The sequence below is a fragment of the Pinus tabuliformis genome, chromosome 9, assembly GCF_031772625.1.
Source record: "Pinus tabuliformis cultivar Carrire ecotype Pingquan chromosome 9, CPIR1, whole genome shotgun sequence".
Taxonomy (NCBI): Eukaryota; Viridiplantae; Streptophyta; class Pinopsida; order Pinales; family Pinaceae; genus Pinus; species Pinus tabuliformis.
Genome location: NC_142307.1, coordinates 1,188,808,190 through 1,188,824,996, shown reverse-complemented (window position 1 = coordinate 1,188,824,996; position 16,807 = coordinate 1,188,808,190). Strand labels below are relative to the sequence as shown.

The window sequence follows — 16,807 nt, the reverse complement described above, 5'->3', positions numbered from 1 at the left end:
GCTACGTCCGAGGAGGAGGTTGTAGGTAAGATTGGTGTCGACAACTTCGACCTCCACTTCTACCGTCTTCCCTTCCAAAGATATGGGCAAGCGTTGGAGGATACCGTAAGGACAGGACTCTCTTCCATCAAAGGCTTCTAACGTCGTAGGAGACTGACTCAACGAAGGAGAACCAATAGCCTTCCAGTAAGCAACATACATGATGCAAGTTGAGGCACCTTCATCAATGACTGTACGATGAATTGTTTTGCCATTGATGATGACCTGTATAAGGAAAGCGACTTGGTGAGGCAGTCTCGGTGTAAAGCCCTCGAGATCAAAAGAAATCAAATCTGAATCCGCCGGGTCTATGCCACCAATAGCTGATAGCAAGGACTTCCTCTGGGAGGGGCATCTCTGGAGGACTTCTAGAGCAGACATAGCAGACAGAGCCTGAGCTAAGTCCTCAACAATGCTATAATGTTGGGCAGCACGAGCATTAGGGTTGTAAGACGACTTCCGGAGTACACCTTTTGGAGGGGGTCGAGGGATCGTCTCAGTGCTGGGCCTTTCAATGTGGAGAGGACCAGAACTGGACGGAGGAGCGCTGGAGGGGACCTCCGGCTCTTTCCTGGCATGAGATGGATATTCTTTTGCTCGAGTAGAAACATGGATGGGAATCGTTCCAGCCATGAACACTTGAGAGCCGAACGAGGAAGAGGGTTGAGATGGGTCTGCCACCATTTGAGTTTGCTGGGAAGGGAAAGGTTCTTTAAGCACGGCAGGAGTCCCAGGAGCACCTTTCAATAATCGACTAACTTCGGATCGCCTTGGGCAGTCCTTAGTGTAGTGATCCTCATCACAGATAAGACAAGGATATTTAGGTTTTCGTTTGGCTCCATCCTCGGGTGGAGGCTTAGGGGAATCCTGCTTGGGCTGTCTGGATTTATCCTTAGCTTTCCCTTTCTTTTTCCCTTTTGAGGATTTATCCGCCGCGGTGGACTGAACGGCGTTTACCTCGGAGGTACTTCCAGAATTAGATTGGCCCTGAGAAGCATTTCCATTAGAAGCGTTCTGTTTTTGCTTCCCAGGGTTCGCGGCCGATTTCTTTGATGACGAGTTTACAGAGCCAATAACTCCGTCAACAGATGGTTTTGGCGGAGCCTTGGATTGTCCAGGCCTCGGGGCGTCTGGCAAATAATCATATAAAGTACCCGACTGAGAGTATACTAAGTCGAGGTACTGAGCACGCGCGATAGCTTGCTCTTCAGTTACACAAGCTCCCATAGCGATGTCTCGCGCGATCGCAGGGACAAAGGAAGTCGTGAACCAATCGGTCAGGAGTTGATCAGGAATCCAAAATTTGATCAAGCGACGACGCCATCTCCATTCATGTATATGATCAGATATATGCGTAGCCATGTCCTGTTTGAGAGACGTAAGGAGATGTGTCCCTGTCTCATACCGAATGGGTAACTGAAAATGAGTTAGGAATGCCATAGCGAGCGAGTTGAAATCTTGAAACGTGCCGCGATTCAGCTCAATATACCACTTAGCGGCTGAGCCGGTGAGAGTTCTTTGAAAGAGGCGGAGCCGGATAGAGTCATCAAGCCATGAGTTCGATGAACATCAAAGGTGATAGGTCATGACATGGGCTTGAGGGTCTTCACCAGCTTTGCCATCAAATTTTGGGCAATCACTGGGTATTTTAGTCGGAACTGGTGGCCAATACGGATTATGAAGAATGGGATCATTCGTTAACTTGGACACATCCGGAAGTTCCAACGTCACTAAGAAGGGTAACTGAGGGTTAAAGGACATTTGTGGATATGGAAGAGAGGCAGTACTAGGGTTCCAACTAGGTGGTGGTTTCCCCCATGGACTTTGTCCGGATGGGCCCGGCCCGAAGGGGCCTTGCCCATAGGGACTTTTCCTGTAGGGGTTCTGTCCATATGCAGACAGTTGACCCTGCGTCTGCCCCACAGCACCCCATGGATTAGCAACTTGACCTGCAAGTGCAGCGTACTGATAATTCTGGTAAGGAGTGACCTGCATCTGTTGATAATTTTGGTAAGGGGTAAATTGAGTTTGCCCCTGGGGTTGCTGGTAGCCATACATTTGCTGAGCTCCATACTGAGCCTGATAAGAAGGCTGTGTTTGGTAAGAAGGTTGGGGTCGTGGTCCACCTTGCATTTGATAACCCATTTGAGTTTGGGGCCCAGAAAGATGTCCTTGAATAGGTTGGGCTTGGACCATCTGGCCGGAAGGTTGGCCTGGTTGGGTTTGGGATGGACCTGTTTGCCCAGAAGGATGTGCTTGCTGGGTGCTAGGTTGTCCTTGAGCAACCAAGGGTTGTCCTTGCGGAACAGATGGTCGAGTAGGCTGGACGGCTGGTTGACCTTGAGGTTGGCCAGCCTGTCCAGAAGGATGATTAAGACGAGCAGTGGGTTGGCCTTGCTGCATAGAAAGCTGGCCCATTTGCTCGGAAGGATGCATAGACTGAGCAGTGGGTTGGCCCTGCTGTACGTAAGGTTGTCCCCCTTGCCCAGAAGGATAAATAGACTGAGCAATGGGTTGGCCTTGCTGTATGTAAGGCTGCCCCCCTTGCCCAGAAGGATACCCCTGCTGGACTGCCGGTTGACCTTGTGGAATATAAGTTTGTCCAGCTTGTCCAAAGGGATACCCCCACTGGAGACCAGGTTGGCCTTGTTGGATGTAAGGCTGTCCTGGTTGTCCAGACTGGTAACCTTGCTAGGTACCAAGTTGCCCTGGATAACCAGAAGGTTGATTCTGATAGGTAAACGATGGACCACCAATGGCCGAAGGTTGTCCCTGATAGGGTTGTCCTTGTGGGCCCCCAGATTGTCCTGGGTAAGACTGGCCATAAAGTGGTTGCCCTTGGGGGGCTTGCACATAAGGTGGCTGGCCTTGATTAGGCGGTCCTTGAAGCTGTGCAGGGATTTCTTGGCCCCCATGAAAAGAGTGAGTACTAGAGTCCCAAGCAATGGATAACGGTACCGAAACCTCAACGAAAGGTTGAAGAGGCAAGGTTTGAGAGAATTGGAGGTATTGACTAGTAGAATCATAATAAAAGAGTGGACCTTGCGCGTTTGGATCCTGAACAGCTTGTCCATAGGCATCATATGGCCCCCCTCCTGGAACAGGACCAGAAGAGGGTGGAGCACTTTGTGCAGGGTGGACGACTCTAGGCGAGAGTTCCGGCTGGCCACTACTCACTTGACCGTGAGGGGAACCAGCACCAGTGTTCAAAGATGATGACGCTGTTACGGCACTAATGACCGGAGTCGAGTGTGCTACACAAACAGTTGGATTCGTGGGAACTGAGGTAATAGGTGTAGTATGGTGTTGTGAAACAAAAGGTCCCGTGGTGGGAGTGACATGAGGATCCCACATAGTCGTAGCAGGAGTCCTGGCAGCTACTCTATCCCTCAACGATGAATAACGCGGGGGGAGTGGAGAAGTAGCTGGGATGGGAGTGTCAACATTCGACACCACAGGTGTCTCACCTGTGATAGGAGATGTCTCATCCATGTGGGAGGTAGACTTTGGAGACGAAACACCAGGGGGGGTAACAGGAATATCGTCCTCGTTAGGCTCCCAGATAGGGTTCCAATCGTCTTCGTAATCTTCGTCGCCCGGGGCACGAGAGTTGATAGGTTGGATACTCGGGATAACAGGAAGAGTATCACTTACAACCGACACCTCAGGAGCAGCGGAAGATGGAGAGCCTTGATCACTTGGAACGGGAGTTGACGGGTCAACCAGGATGACAAACCCCAAACAAGTCCTAAAGGAATCTAACGATAAAAGACCCTACTCAAACTAACGCACACAAGATCTAACCAGGTGATATTAACGTGGTCGAATAAATTTTTAAGACACAGGAACTAAACTTGACCTTTTCATGTTTCAAGAGTCGAGAAAAGGATGAAAATATGACTCTAGTCTCCTTCGAATGTTTAATGAGCACGAAGTGACAAGATGCTCACTGGCACCTTTTCTTTTAAGGAGTCCGAAAAGGATCAAAAGTGACTACTCTGGAGACTCTAGGCAAAGGGTTTACCAAGCAATCCATAAAACTGCTTATACACCTTGGCAATCGTATGAGAACCAAGGACTTTCTGTACTGCAGTCAATCTTCCCGAATGCTGGGTTCGGTGCGTTACGGTTCGCAAGGCGGCAGACTCAGCTTCCTATGGATCAAGGATAAGAGCCTAGTGGGGTCTCCCTATATACGCCACGGTACGTGGGAGCACAATCCGTGTTAGACCACTATCGAGTCACAGAAGGAGGAATCACCCAACCGTAATGTGAAACAATAGTGACTATGTTTAAAGACACCGGAACACGTCTCTAGCCTAGACCTCTAAATTTTTGCGTTAAGTTCCAATGCGTTTTTAGGTTTATTCAGTTTATTTTATGGTTGATCTTGAATTAAGTTTCGGTTTCAGGTCCTACCGTGTGATCTATCACAATTGCCTAGATGCAAACTACATGCCAAAGAATACCATTTCGTTCGATGAATTCTAACTATGATAGGGTTAAGAATTTTCAATCAAACAAAATGAACACAATCAATCAAACCATCTAATGCAGCTAATGGCAAGGAAAAGAAACTTTTTCTTTTGAGAATACAAATCAATGAAATGCTCTTTTCCCATTAACTATTGAATGCAAAAGATATTAGTTCGATTTCTTTTCCAATGGCACAATGCACTTCAAATGAATTTTGAGAGACAGCAACACCGAGTAAAGAGAAATAAAATCACTCAATGAAAAACACAACAAATGTGAAAAGAACCGGTTGAGCCCAAACAACTGTAATCCGTGTCTGGGTAGTGAGAAGTAATCGAAACAATACGAAGATTGATTCAATAACGATCACCCAAACAACCAAGCAAAGAAAACAAAGAGGAAGGTTTTCGCAAAAACAAAAGCAAGTAGTAACGAATCTTTGTGAACGAGTGACAAAACAAAGCCAATCCAATGAAATCGGGATGATAACACCAGGTCACAAGACACAAAACAAGATCCGCCCAACAAGACTTCGCAAGCAAGTGCTTCAATGTTCAGACAATAGAAATCAAGTCATAAACCAGGTGGAAAGAGCAGGGGATAGTCAAACCAACAGGCTCAGGAGGCAAAATTGAAAAAAAATTAATTCTACAGGATCAGCGCGGGTGATACACAGCAACAAAGCGCTGACCAGAAACCACGCGTAGCAACAAAGCGCTGTCAGCGCGGAAGTACACGGCTTAAGCGCGCTGGTTCGATTTCAGAACCGTCGCGACTGTTAAACGTACAAGCGCGATGACCACGAAGTCAAAGAAACAGCTATGCGATGTCAGCGTGACTGTTTTGTTATAAACCGCGCTGAGGCTAAAAAACAGGCACAATCAAGCCAAAAGCTCCCAAACCAAGGCAATAACTCTTTAAACCATTAAGGCACCTCCCAGATTGAACCAGGAAGTCTAAAAGCAGAGAACTAATCCCCAATCTTTGAAAAGAGAGTAACAATCAAACTCAAAACAAGAATGAACAAAAAGGGACAAAGGCCAGCTCCCCAGCGGAGTTGCCAAATTGTTGGAGAGGTAAATCCCCTCTACAGATAGAGGTGATCCCAACTAGCCCAAAATGGGTCTAGCAACAATCAGTCAATGCTACTATGCAAGTTCCTAATTGCAAATTAAAGATAGGCAATGAACACCTACTTGGATTCCAACGTTATTGTTTGATGAAGAGATGCCACTCTCGCTCCTTTGCTTTGGCGGGTCACGATCCTCCACGATCCTTGTGGATAGACACCTGCACACACAAAGAGAAACACAAACAGACCTAATCAGATCAGTTACAATCTTTGGTTGCACGAGTAGTTCAAGATGATGCGGGGGGCAGATATGCGGGAGCAGCTTATCCAGCCGCAGTAGACTCGGTCCAGCAGCATCAGTAGATTCTGTTCCATATCCAGCAGCAGCCGCCCAGCAAACGTTTATGTATATGAAGCAGATGTTGAGTCAGTCGATTCAGTTGTTTATGATTCTGTGGATCTAGTGCTTGTTGATGCTTCCTATCCCTATGAAGAAGTTGACTGAGCCTAAGCCATGTGTTTCAAGGGCCTGCTCCAGGACCGAATAGAATAAGCTACCTATCCAAGTATCAGTATTATAGCCATATGGACCACTAATTCCATATGTTCAACATAGCTATAACTGTGCTCTCCACAGCTCGATTGGCCACAACCCTTTTCAGGTGGGCTTGGGATTCCATCCACTATGTCCCATTTATGTGGCCATACCATTTGCAAGTACTCAAGAAGGTTCGGCTCATGTCCAATCTAAAACAGATAAGGAAAACAACTTCATTGAGAACATCCAACATATCTGCCAAAGATCCATGACATTCTATAGAAATCAAATTCCAAGTACAAGTAGCAACATGATCAACATCGGGTACCACAAAAGTTTCAGGTGGGCGACAATGTCTGGTTGCATTTGCAAAAGGAACGCCTTACCGGAGCCTATCGGAAACTAAAACCACTCTGATATTGTCCTTACACCATTACCAAGGTTGTGGGAGACAATTCATTTGAGCTCGACATTCCCCCATTCCTTGGCATGTTCCCAGTGTTCAATGTGGATCGTCTTCGGCCATACTTTCCACCATTACTAGACACATCCATCATTGAACAACAACTCACACCAACATAATTAAATCCATATTGCATGGAATAAGCTGCAACTGATTGGATCATGGACATGTAGATCAAGCACACTCACCAGCAGAAGATCCAACTATATCGAGTTGTCAAAGCAGGCCAACTCCTTCACCAATGCAAGTGGCTCACCAGGGACCAAGTTCAGCAGAAATTTCCTCATCTCATGGAGGAACTCAATGCAATCGGGACCATTTATTCCTAAGGGGAAAGGAATGATCTGAGGGGATATTGGTGGCCACCCACCAATTGCACTTGGACCCCCACCATTGTTTCTTTTAGTTTTATAGTTTCCTTATTTGTACCACAATTTACTATTTTTGGCAGTTTTTCAGGTCTTGAACTTCCGGAGCCATTTTGAGGCTATAAATGACATTTTTTGGGAAAAATGGGAGCAACATGGATCCATGGACTAATGTTTCTCTTCCAAAATTTGTATTCCTTGGATAGATCTTTCTAACGAGGTATTGTGCACTTCAAATGGAGATCATATGCCAAAGTTACGACCCGGGGAAGTTGATGTACCAATTTACCCAAAACGGGGCCCATAGTTTGGTGCTTCATCTCCTAGGGTTAGGCTTTTGGATGTTTAGGGTTTTCCATTGTTTCTCAACAATAAATAGGTCTTCGAGCCTCATTGTAAGACAGTTCAGAGGCATGTAGCCACCACATCTCTCCCCAGAGATAAGCTACCATCGCTCGAGCCAGTTTATTACCATTTTTGTTTCTAAGCATATTTCAGTATTTTACATTAATGAAATGAAGTGTTATTTCTGTTGTATCTCTGTATTTATGGTTATCTATGTAATTTTTTGCATTCCTGTTTAAATCCGGATCAGTTCTATGGGAGTCATCACAGATGATGAGTCAACAAAAGACTCCAAGGACATGACTAAGAGGTCCCAGGCCTCCGTGAGCAAGGATAAAGAAAAGGAACCGAATGATATTGAAAGCCTAACTCGTCTCATGAAGTCCCTGATAACTGAAATGGCTAAAACCAAACAAAGGACCAGCAAGACTACAATGAGCAGCAAGCCTCCCAAGTTCTTGTTCAAAAGGAATTCAACTTTCGGTAGTAGCAACAATTAGCCAACAAAATCTATGCAGAGTTCCAATGTGGTTCTGAATATTGAAAAACTTGGCACGGATTCATATTACATGTTTCATAATGAGAATTATTCGGAGAAGTGTAAATTTTTCATAGGTAGACATTTTTTTTTGATATGATAGTTTCATTTCATCATTAATACACTAAGTTCACCCCATATCATCATTACATTATTCAAATATACACCATTATACATGAGCATATGTAATTATATAGAAAGAAACAACATCACCATCATCATTAATGCAGTGGAATATAAAAGGAATAGTAGAAGAAAGCATGCATACACATAGAGATAGCAAGATTGGTCCAAGACCACGACAAAACCCACTATGGGGAAAACCCTTTCAAATCTTCTTCTTCTTAGAACGTCATCAAATGATGTAGTGCAAGACAGTACAATGATCCATAACTTTATCTATGCATCAAAACAATAATGATATCTATGAAACATATCTAATCATGCTAGGAATTAGAATCTGCATACTCATGGCTATAATGTGTTGTCACAAATTGATGTCAACTGTTGTATATTGTTTTCACTATGTCGAACGGTCTTGAGCATTGTTGTCACTATCAATGAGCCCAATACATATGTTTGTAGCGGATACTAAAAAATTAGATCTACAGATCTACAAATTTGTATAATAGTATTGAGAAACCCATATGTACAAGATCATTGAAGTCAATTGAATCCAAGATGTCCAACCCTAGATCTGAACTTGGGTCAATCTCATCAAAACTATCTGTGTGCGACTAAAATTCCCTGGTCGCTGTGTCGGCCACTGTATGTAGGTGATTGTGACTTCACGGTTGCTCTTAGGAATTATTTATTCATGTGATTGCGGTGCGATACATAAAAATCCCATAGCTTCTCCGTTACAGTTTTTGTACGAATGACTCAGATGTCCCGATCACTCTTAGGACTGCCATGTTTGAGAGACTAAGGACTTGAACCTTCTGATATGCCTCTAGATCCATAGTCGCTCCCATAAGCCTTTATTCACTCTCATATGGCTATGTGCCAGCGTTCAGGGAAGAGAATGCCCTGTTCTCTGTCAGCGACCGAGATCAAAAGACCTTAACTGAGAGTGAACCTTTTGCCTATGATTTCATACCTTTGAGTGAACTCCTTCCATATAATATATGTGAACCAAGACAAGAGAGAACAGGAGGTGTGTCCAAATGATGTTGAGGTCTCTTCTATTTATAGTCTTTCCTAAGGGTTTACTTGGGGTTAAGACTGACCCAAGGAATTACTAATGTGGTTTAGGCCAACCCATTCCCTAATAAATGCATGAATAAAATAATTCATAACTTAACTTCCACTTGACGAAATTGGATTATATTTAGGTCGATTTTGATCCTCTAAAAAAGAGGAATCCAATGAAATCAATATATTGGTAATTTAAGTTGTCCAAGGTGGAACTTTACCGTAGTTGTAAAAATTAAAAAGAAGATGTTCCCACAGTGGAACCAACTCATGAGCAGAATGGCTCAACAGTTTGTTGACTCACTCATGGTTGAGGAACAAGATAAGCTAGATGAAGAGAAACAAGACGTTTTTGCAGATGATGAAGCTCCGAGCACTGGGCATGCAGTCAACATGTATCATTGTGTTCTCGTAGCCCAAAAGAGTATTGCCGATAAGCAACCTCCAAGTGAAGGTACAACCTAGAAGTAGAGCACCCCATACAACTTAAGAAGCCAATGGTCTACCATTGTAATTGTTGTGCCACAACAGAAATTCAAAGAAAACTTATTTAAGAAAACTCAATCCTCCACCTAACTCAACGCAAAACACTCAAAGCAAGTCTAGGAAAGTAGTTTCAACAAAATGTGTTTCTGACAGCAGTAAGGACATAATCATCTCTCTAGCAACCACAAACAAAGTTCCATCCTGGGACACCTTGGTCAGTCTTCTTGCTATGGATTATAACATTGTATAGGATATGAATAAGGCTCGTGCAAACATCTCCTTTTTCGAATTTACAAAGATCATGAGTTAGTGAGACATCCTTATATAGGAACTTGGACAAACCTCTATCGGTAATGCTACCTGTTTGGGAAAAGGATCTATTAAGTCTTTGGACACTCTCACATTTGTACTTAATGCACTCACGATGGATGTAAACACACTCTGCCCACTGTTATTGTTAACATTCAAAATCTTCAACTTCAATGTACACAATTTCTTGGTTGATACCGTGCATTGGTGAATGTCATGCCATTATCAATGGCCAAGAAGATCAATGCTAAATGGGACAAGACAGATCCACAAATCATTCAACTGGACAAGACTCATGTCCAGGAAATTGGTGAACTCAGGGATCGCATCATCTGGTTATCATCTGATGGCTGAGTTCACCAATGTATCAACATAGTGATTGTGGACATTCCATAAGCATACAGAGTGTTACTGAGCAGATACTGGTTAAGTAAGCTTCAAGGATACTTGGCCATAGACTGGTCACACATATGGCTTCCATACAGGGTCAAGAATAATCAGATACAGGTAGAGTTAGAGAGATACATGAAACACTTAGTGACTCCCTTGAATGTGCATAATGAGTCAATGGCTTTTGCAGAATCATTATTTTGCAATTATTTTTTGGAAACATAGTTGGGGTACTATCTTGTAGAGCCATCTTGAGTTCCACCAGAGACATAATTGGATCTCCTTCCATGTCCAACTGGTGATAATGAACTTTGTATAGTTAGTAGTAGTAGTAGTATTACTAGTGTAGTGAGCAGTCCCTGTACATATGATATGTGGACAAGGTACTTTGATGGATCCAAGACATAGGAGGGATTTGGAGATGGTTGTGTTTTAATAGACCCACTGTAGAGAAAACATTTGATCTCTAGTCACTTGGAATTTGAGTGCACAAATAAAACTACAGAGTATGAATTAGTCATCTTGGGCTTACAGAAGGCCATCAACGTTAACGTGGCCAATCTAAAAGTGATAGGTGACTCCGAAATCGTGGTGTGTTAGGTACGTAACACTATACATTGTGTGTCACCTCATCTAAAAGGCTATCAACAAGAGGTATGGAGACTCATATCTCACTTCCAAGTTCCAAGAATACGTAATGCAACAGTGGATGCCTTGGCAAATGCTGTTGCTAGGATGTCATTGTTATGAGATGACTTTTCTATTGAAATTTTGTATAAATCGTCTATCCCAAATAATATAACTAACTTATGTGTTTTTATGATGACCATCAGATATTGTACTTTATGTCCAACGTTGACATATTCAAAGATGCAACAATTGATGAGGATGAGCATGAAGAGGAACTGTAAGACACAACCAATGCATGTAAAGGCAACCTCATACCAAAGGGTGTGGCTTCATTAGAGCAGTTGTATGATTTGCAGAACTACATTCGAGGGCCTGTTAATGGCAAGGCCCACAATTCCACTCTCTCGCATGAAAAAATCAACTTGGGAACCGATAAATATTCAAAGTATGTTAATCTCAGTACTTGCTACACACAATAAGAATGATAAACCTTCATCTTCTTGTTCAAGCAGTACCGTGATGTCTTCACTTAGATGTATGATGAAATCAAAACATATGACATGCAAATCATCTAGCATGTGATACCAATCAAGGAACGAGCCAATCCATTTCAACAGAAACTGAGCTCATCATATAGAAGGAGTTGAGAAAACTGTTGGATGCTCAGATCATCTAAAAGGTGCGACATTCAATGTGGGTATCAAACTTTGTTCATGTGAGAAGGAAGTTTGGGGAGATCCGCATGTGCATCGATTTCTGCAATCTTAACCGCAACTCGGACAAGGATAACTACTTCATGCCGTCCATGGAGAAAATAATGCATATAGTATAGGGGCTAAAATTTTTCCTTTGCTCGATGGATTCTCAGGTTACAACTAGGTTCTAGTAGCAGAGCCTAACAGATTGAAAACAACCTTCAAAAAGAAGTGGGGTAAGTTTACATTTTGACGAATGTCATTTGGGCTTGTCAATGTTGTTGCAACATTCCAATAGGCGATGGACATTGCCTTTTGTGGGAATATTGAACAAAGCATAGTGGTCTACCTTGATGAAGACGTGACAATATTTTGAAAGTAGAGGTCAGACCACTTGCGCCATTTGAAGAAGAGTTTTAAGCGGTGTCGTAAATACAGGATATCCTTGAATCCAAAAAAGAATATCTTGTAAGTGTCCAAAGGTAACCTCCTAGGAAAAATAATTGCTAAAAGTGGGATGAAGGTAGACCTAGAGAGGATGAGGAACATCACGAAGATTCCCCACCTAGTGAACAAGAAAGAAATGTAGTCTTTCCTGGGGGCAGATCAACTTCCTCTCAAATTTCATCTCTGACTATGCTCAGATTGTTAAACCAATATAGGAGATGATTAAGAAGGACGTAGTATATAAATGGGATAAGAGGAAAAAGGACGTGATTTCATATATCAAGCAACCTATAGCATAAACATCTGTGTTGTACAACCCCAACTTTGGTAAAGAATTCTTTCTCTACACTTTTTCTTCTGACACTTCTCTTATTGTTGTGCTAACGCAGAAGGATGAGTTGAACAATTGTTGTCTTAAGGGGTCCTGACGCAGGTTCAGAGCTAGTTGTACCAAACAAATCCCTACACTATTGGCCCTTTCGACATAAACCTGTGGTGCACGGACTTAAGTCTCACCCGAAGTAGTATGGGGGGATGTTGGAACAACGTTTCTGCACCCAAAGATTAGTGTGATGTCCTTTTGCGACCTAGATCTGCCTTTGCGCAAATCTTTAAGTACTTATGTCTTATCACTATAACTTCCTTTAATCAACCTCTAGAGCTCTGTGAAGTTCTACAACCGACTTTTGTAGACCCTTAATAGGTGAATTAGCTACTTACATACACCATATATTACTCTTAGACCAATATTTACTCAGATCTACCTAAGCGTTCGATAACCTTAACAGAAAGTGTTATGATCTTCACGTAATCACTTAACATTAATTGCATTAAAATAATAAGATGGATCAAGTAAATTTGTGCATCAATACATCATTATTTTATAAAGACATCATTCCATCACAACATATATCACAAGTATACATAATAGAAGTAAAGAGCTAAAACACAGGAATTTATGCGACAATCTTCTTTATTGATCTTCAATATAGGTTTATAGACTCAATACTTCCCTCTGTACTCAGTTGCAGGGGTCCGCGCACTCAGTTGCAGATGCTACTCTAGGCCTCTGCGCACTCAACTGTAGAGCCTTTCCCTCCTATAAGACTTCTATCTTTGTGCTAGACTTCTTCTCTCCTACCCATAGAATTCTTCCTTACCTGCCTTAGACTCTCTAAGACACACCTATTTATAGAAACCCATGGTCCGCGGACCATGGGTAGATCTCAAAAGATGACTCAACTTTACATTAAGGAGAGTCAAAACCTTTTTTGACTCTTAACTAGCTACACGCTCCGTGACCACAATTTGTAGAGACTTTTCATCTTTTGACATCAAAACTTGGGCTTTTTCCCCAGAACTTGGGCTTTTGCCCCAAAACTTACCCCAGGGGACCCCATCCAAACAGGCCCCCAACACAAATGTCATGACTTGCCCTCGAGTCACTCGGTTGGAGCAGTGATCTTGTTGTGAAGATCCCCTAGCTCGACCTGTACAATCACTACTTCAGTTGCGCTCTGCGTGGCTGCTTGCTTCACTTGTTCCACCAAATGCTTTGTGGTTGGTCCTTCATTGGCCCGCTTGATTTTCTGTTGTGTAAGCTGCAAGTTCACCAACATTTCCTATATGTTGGCCGAGACCAGGTAGGCTTCATCCAACCAAGGATCCAACTTGGCCTTAAGGACTGCTTTCTTTTTCTACGCTTCTTCTACCTGTGCAAGAAGTTTCATTGCCTCCTGCAACTTGGCGAGGCACTACATTGTAGCAATGGTGCACTTCGTCGACCTTACTTCATCGTACTGCTGCTGGAGCTTGTAGATCACGGTATTCAACATCTACATGGTGGGATCATCTTACAAGATGGTCACCACTTCCATGGCCTATTCAAACAAATTTGTACAATCAACGGCCGCAGCATCCACAATAGCTATTCCTTCCCTAACGGCAGCTTCACATTGTTCCCTAACTTCTGACGGAGTCGAAGGCTATTACTTAAGCTCCAATTCTATGATTTTCATATTAAGTTCAAACTGAACCCTAGCCATCTCTACCTTAGCATCGCGGATGCCCGCAACAAGTTTCCAGATCTTGGCCTCAAGCAATGCCTCCTTAGGTATGTGAAACTCTGGCACTGTCTTGCATGCCTCTATAACCGTGACCGCTAGCTGGGTGCCCTATGCCTGGATCGTTTCCTTTTCCTTTAGGGCCTCTATCTTCTCGATGACCATTTGCTCATTGTTCACCCTGTACTCACTGATTAAACTGAGGGCGTGATGCTCCTGTGCTCTCAATTCTGTTGCACACCTATCTGCAACGCATGAAGATTTTCGTTGGGGAGAAATGTGACATTGAGGCCGATGTTCTTCAGATTGCTCACGATGACCTTGTCATCGGCCGATTATGCACTCAGGCACCCTTCTGGTAGTGTGACTATCCTGAGGTCTAATGACCTAACAATTTTTGCAGCCTGACTTGTCCCTGGTGCCAAGCTCGTCTGTGCAACACCCACCTAACTTACTCCCACCTGTATCCTGCTTGTATAGCTCTGCAATTCGCGTGGATCCTTTTGAATAGTACCTAATGATTGCAGGTGTTTTTTTTTCAAATTGTTGCAATAGTTCAACTGTGGTGTCGTGCATTTTATCCCCGATCTCGTTGAGATCACCCTCTATCAGCGTAATGGGATCCAACAATGGTTTAGTCGCCTTTTATTTCTTTTGGGGCCCCTCCTTCTACTTTTCTCTGTACCTCTTTACTCGGAATGCAGTGCTTTGTCTTTCATCACCACCACCGCCCTGTGCTGACTACTCTTCTTCCTCAGTTTGGGGCGAAGGGTATTTATCACTTCGCTTGGAGTCATGCTACTCTTGCTCAGCCTGCTGCTTTGCAGCATGCTCTTTTTCTAATCAGGCCTTCTCCTCGACCTCCTTCCTTCGCTACGCGACCAACTTATGGACCGCCTATTTCACTGCCTCATTGTTCTTCTTCTCCATGGAACTCCCCGTGCCTTTATTAGATGGAGAGTGCCAATCTGCTGGCCACCACTTGATGACTTCCTCAATCGCATCATCTGTGGCAATATATGGCAGATCAAACCACTTCTTCTATGGATCCTTTCATGCCCTGCGATAGATGTGGTGGAAGTCTGCCTTGAACCATGCATACTCTGATAACTTCTCATACACGGTTGGGGACAACCATGGCCGGTGATTGATGGCCATGTGAATGCTCACCTCCATCAAAACCCAAAAGATTTTCATTTTTGTGACTCGCGCGGGGTCCTTCATGGCCCAAAGGTAGGAAAACTAGGTAGCCTCTAACAATCTTACCTCTAATGGGGGCAATTGACTGTCCTTCGACAGATCCCAAGCAACCAGCACAATAGAGAGTAGCAACCACACGTAGTGGAAGGTCTTTCTCTCATATTGAGCCCTGTGACAATTCGGAAGGAACTCGCTACATAGATAGAACGACCAGTTAAACTTCACGCCGTCCATGCATTGTGCAGCTAACGAGATCATGGGCGTGGGAACCTCATCCATGTGGCACTTCCTCATGACCTTACCAGCTAATATTTGTGTCACAATTTTCACCATGGGTTCGATGATGGATTTTATGGAGTACCCATGCAGTTTCTTGATAAGTTCAAATTTCTTCGTCATCTTTCTTCTAGGTCGCGCTTTCTTATCTTTCTGCCAAACTCCTTGGCCGGATTTAAGCCTTCATGTGGCAGCAGCATGATTCTGCGGATGAGCATGTCTATGATGGGGATAGGTGTACCAAGCTATAAACACCCATCATGCTCCAGAGTCAGCAGTTTCTTTATGCAAATGATATTGATATTGGAGTAGTGGTATTGGGATATCCACAGTAGGTTCAACAACCCCGATTTATTTACTCCGCGGATCCAATCAACTGGCTCTAATGCCATGACAATAGAGTCTTTGTAACACACCTGTTTCATGTAATTCTCCATCGGGAGGTGGGGGAACCACTCATGGTCAGCAAAGTCCCAATCCTCCATCTTTAAAGGGGGAACCCGCGCCAGGCGCGGACCTACAAAGGTGATATTTTCTAGCAACAAAGTCGTATGAATAATGAATTTCTTCGTGTCCGGGTCCTTGGTGACCTTCACCTTTCTTTACGCAGTGGGATATACTCGGGCAGCTTGGAAATGGGTTCCATGCCCTCAACATCTATATCTTCAGCGCCCTCTTCAGCCTCCAAATCTACAATCTTTTTAGGCTTCTTGTCCTTCTTCTGTGCCTGGGTAGTAGAGTGCTTTCTCAGCGACTAGCGCACTAGAATTGGCCTCTTCTTCTTGTCTTTCTTCAGCTTATGGGTCTTGCACATTGGTGTAGGCTTCGGCCTAGGCGATCTTGGCACCGCATGCACAGGAGTCAGAGCCTCCATGCTCACAACTTCTGGAGCCACTCCTTCAGAGGCAACAGTTCCTTCAGTGCTTGCAGTTTCACCTGGTCCAGACATAGTGCCGTGAATAAACTACTGGGTGCCATTGGGTATAGTATCAAACATAGATCTTGCAACCAAATCCTTGAAAAAATTTCGATTCATAAGTGACAGACATCACAACGCAAAAATTCGAAGGATGCAAAGTGTTCTCTGCTGGACGGCCGAGAGTAATTTATAGGGGATTTTGAATTCAAATTTTATCGTTCCCCCCAAAATCCATCCATTAATGCTAAATTGGTGGCATATCTCCAAATATCGCATCCTTAAATGCCACGCCCTCACTCCTCTTAATTGTCTCCTGGCTGTCAAATCATGAACAGTGACCCTAACGGTCATTTTCTGGT

The 16,807-nt window shown here is 43.7% G+C and overlaps 1 pseudogene; it reads right to left on the bottom strand.

Annotated features, from left to right (window-relative positions):
• LOC149152809 (putative glutamine amidotransferase GAT1_2.1) overlaps window positions 1-16,478 on the bottom strand; it is a 47,318-nt pseudogene extending 30,840 nt beyond the window's left edge.
• Window positions 16,479-16,807: the final 329 nt, after the last annotated feature.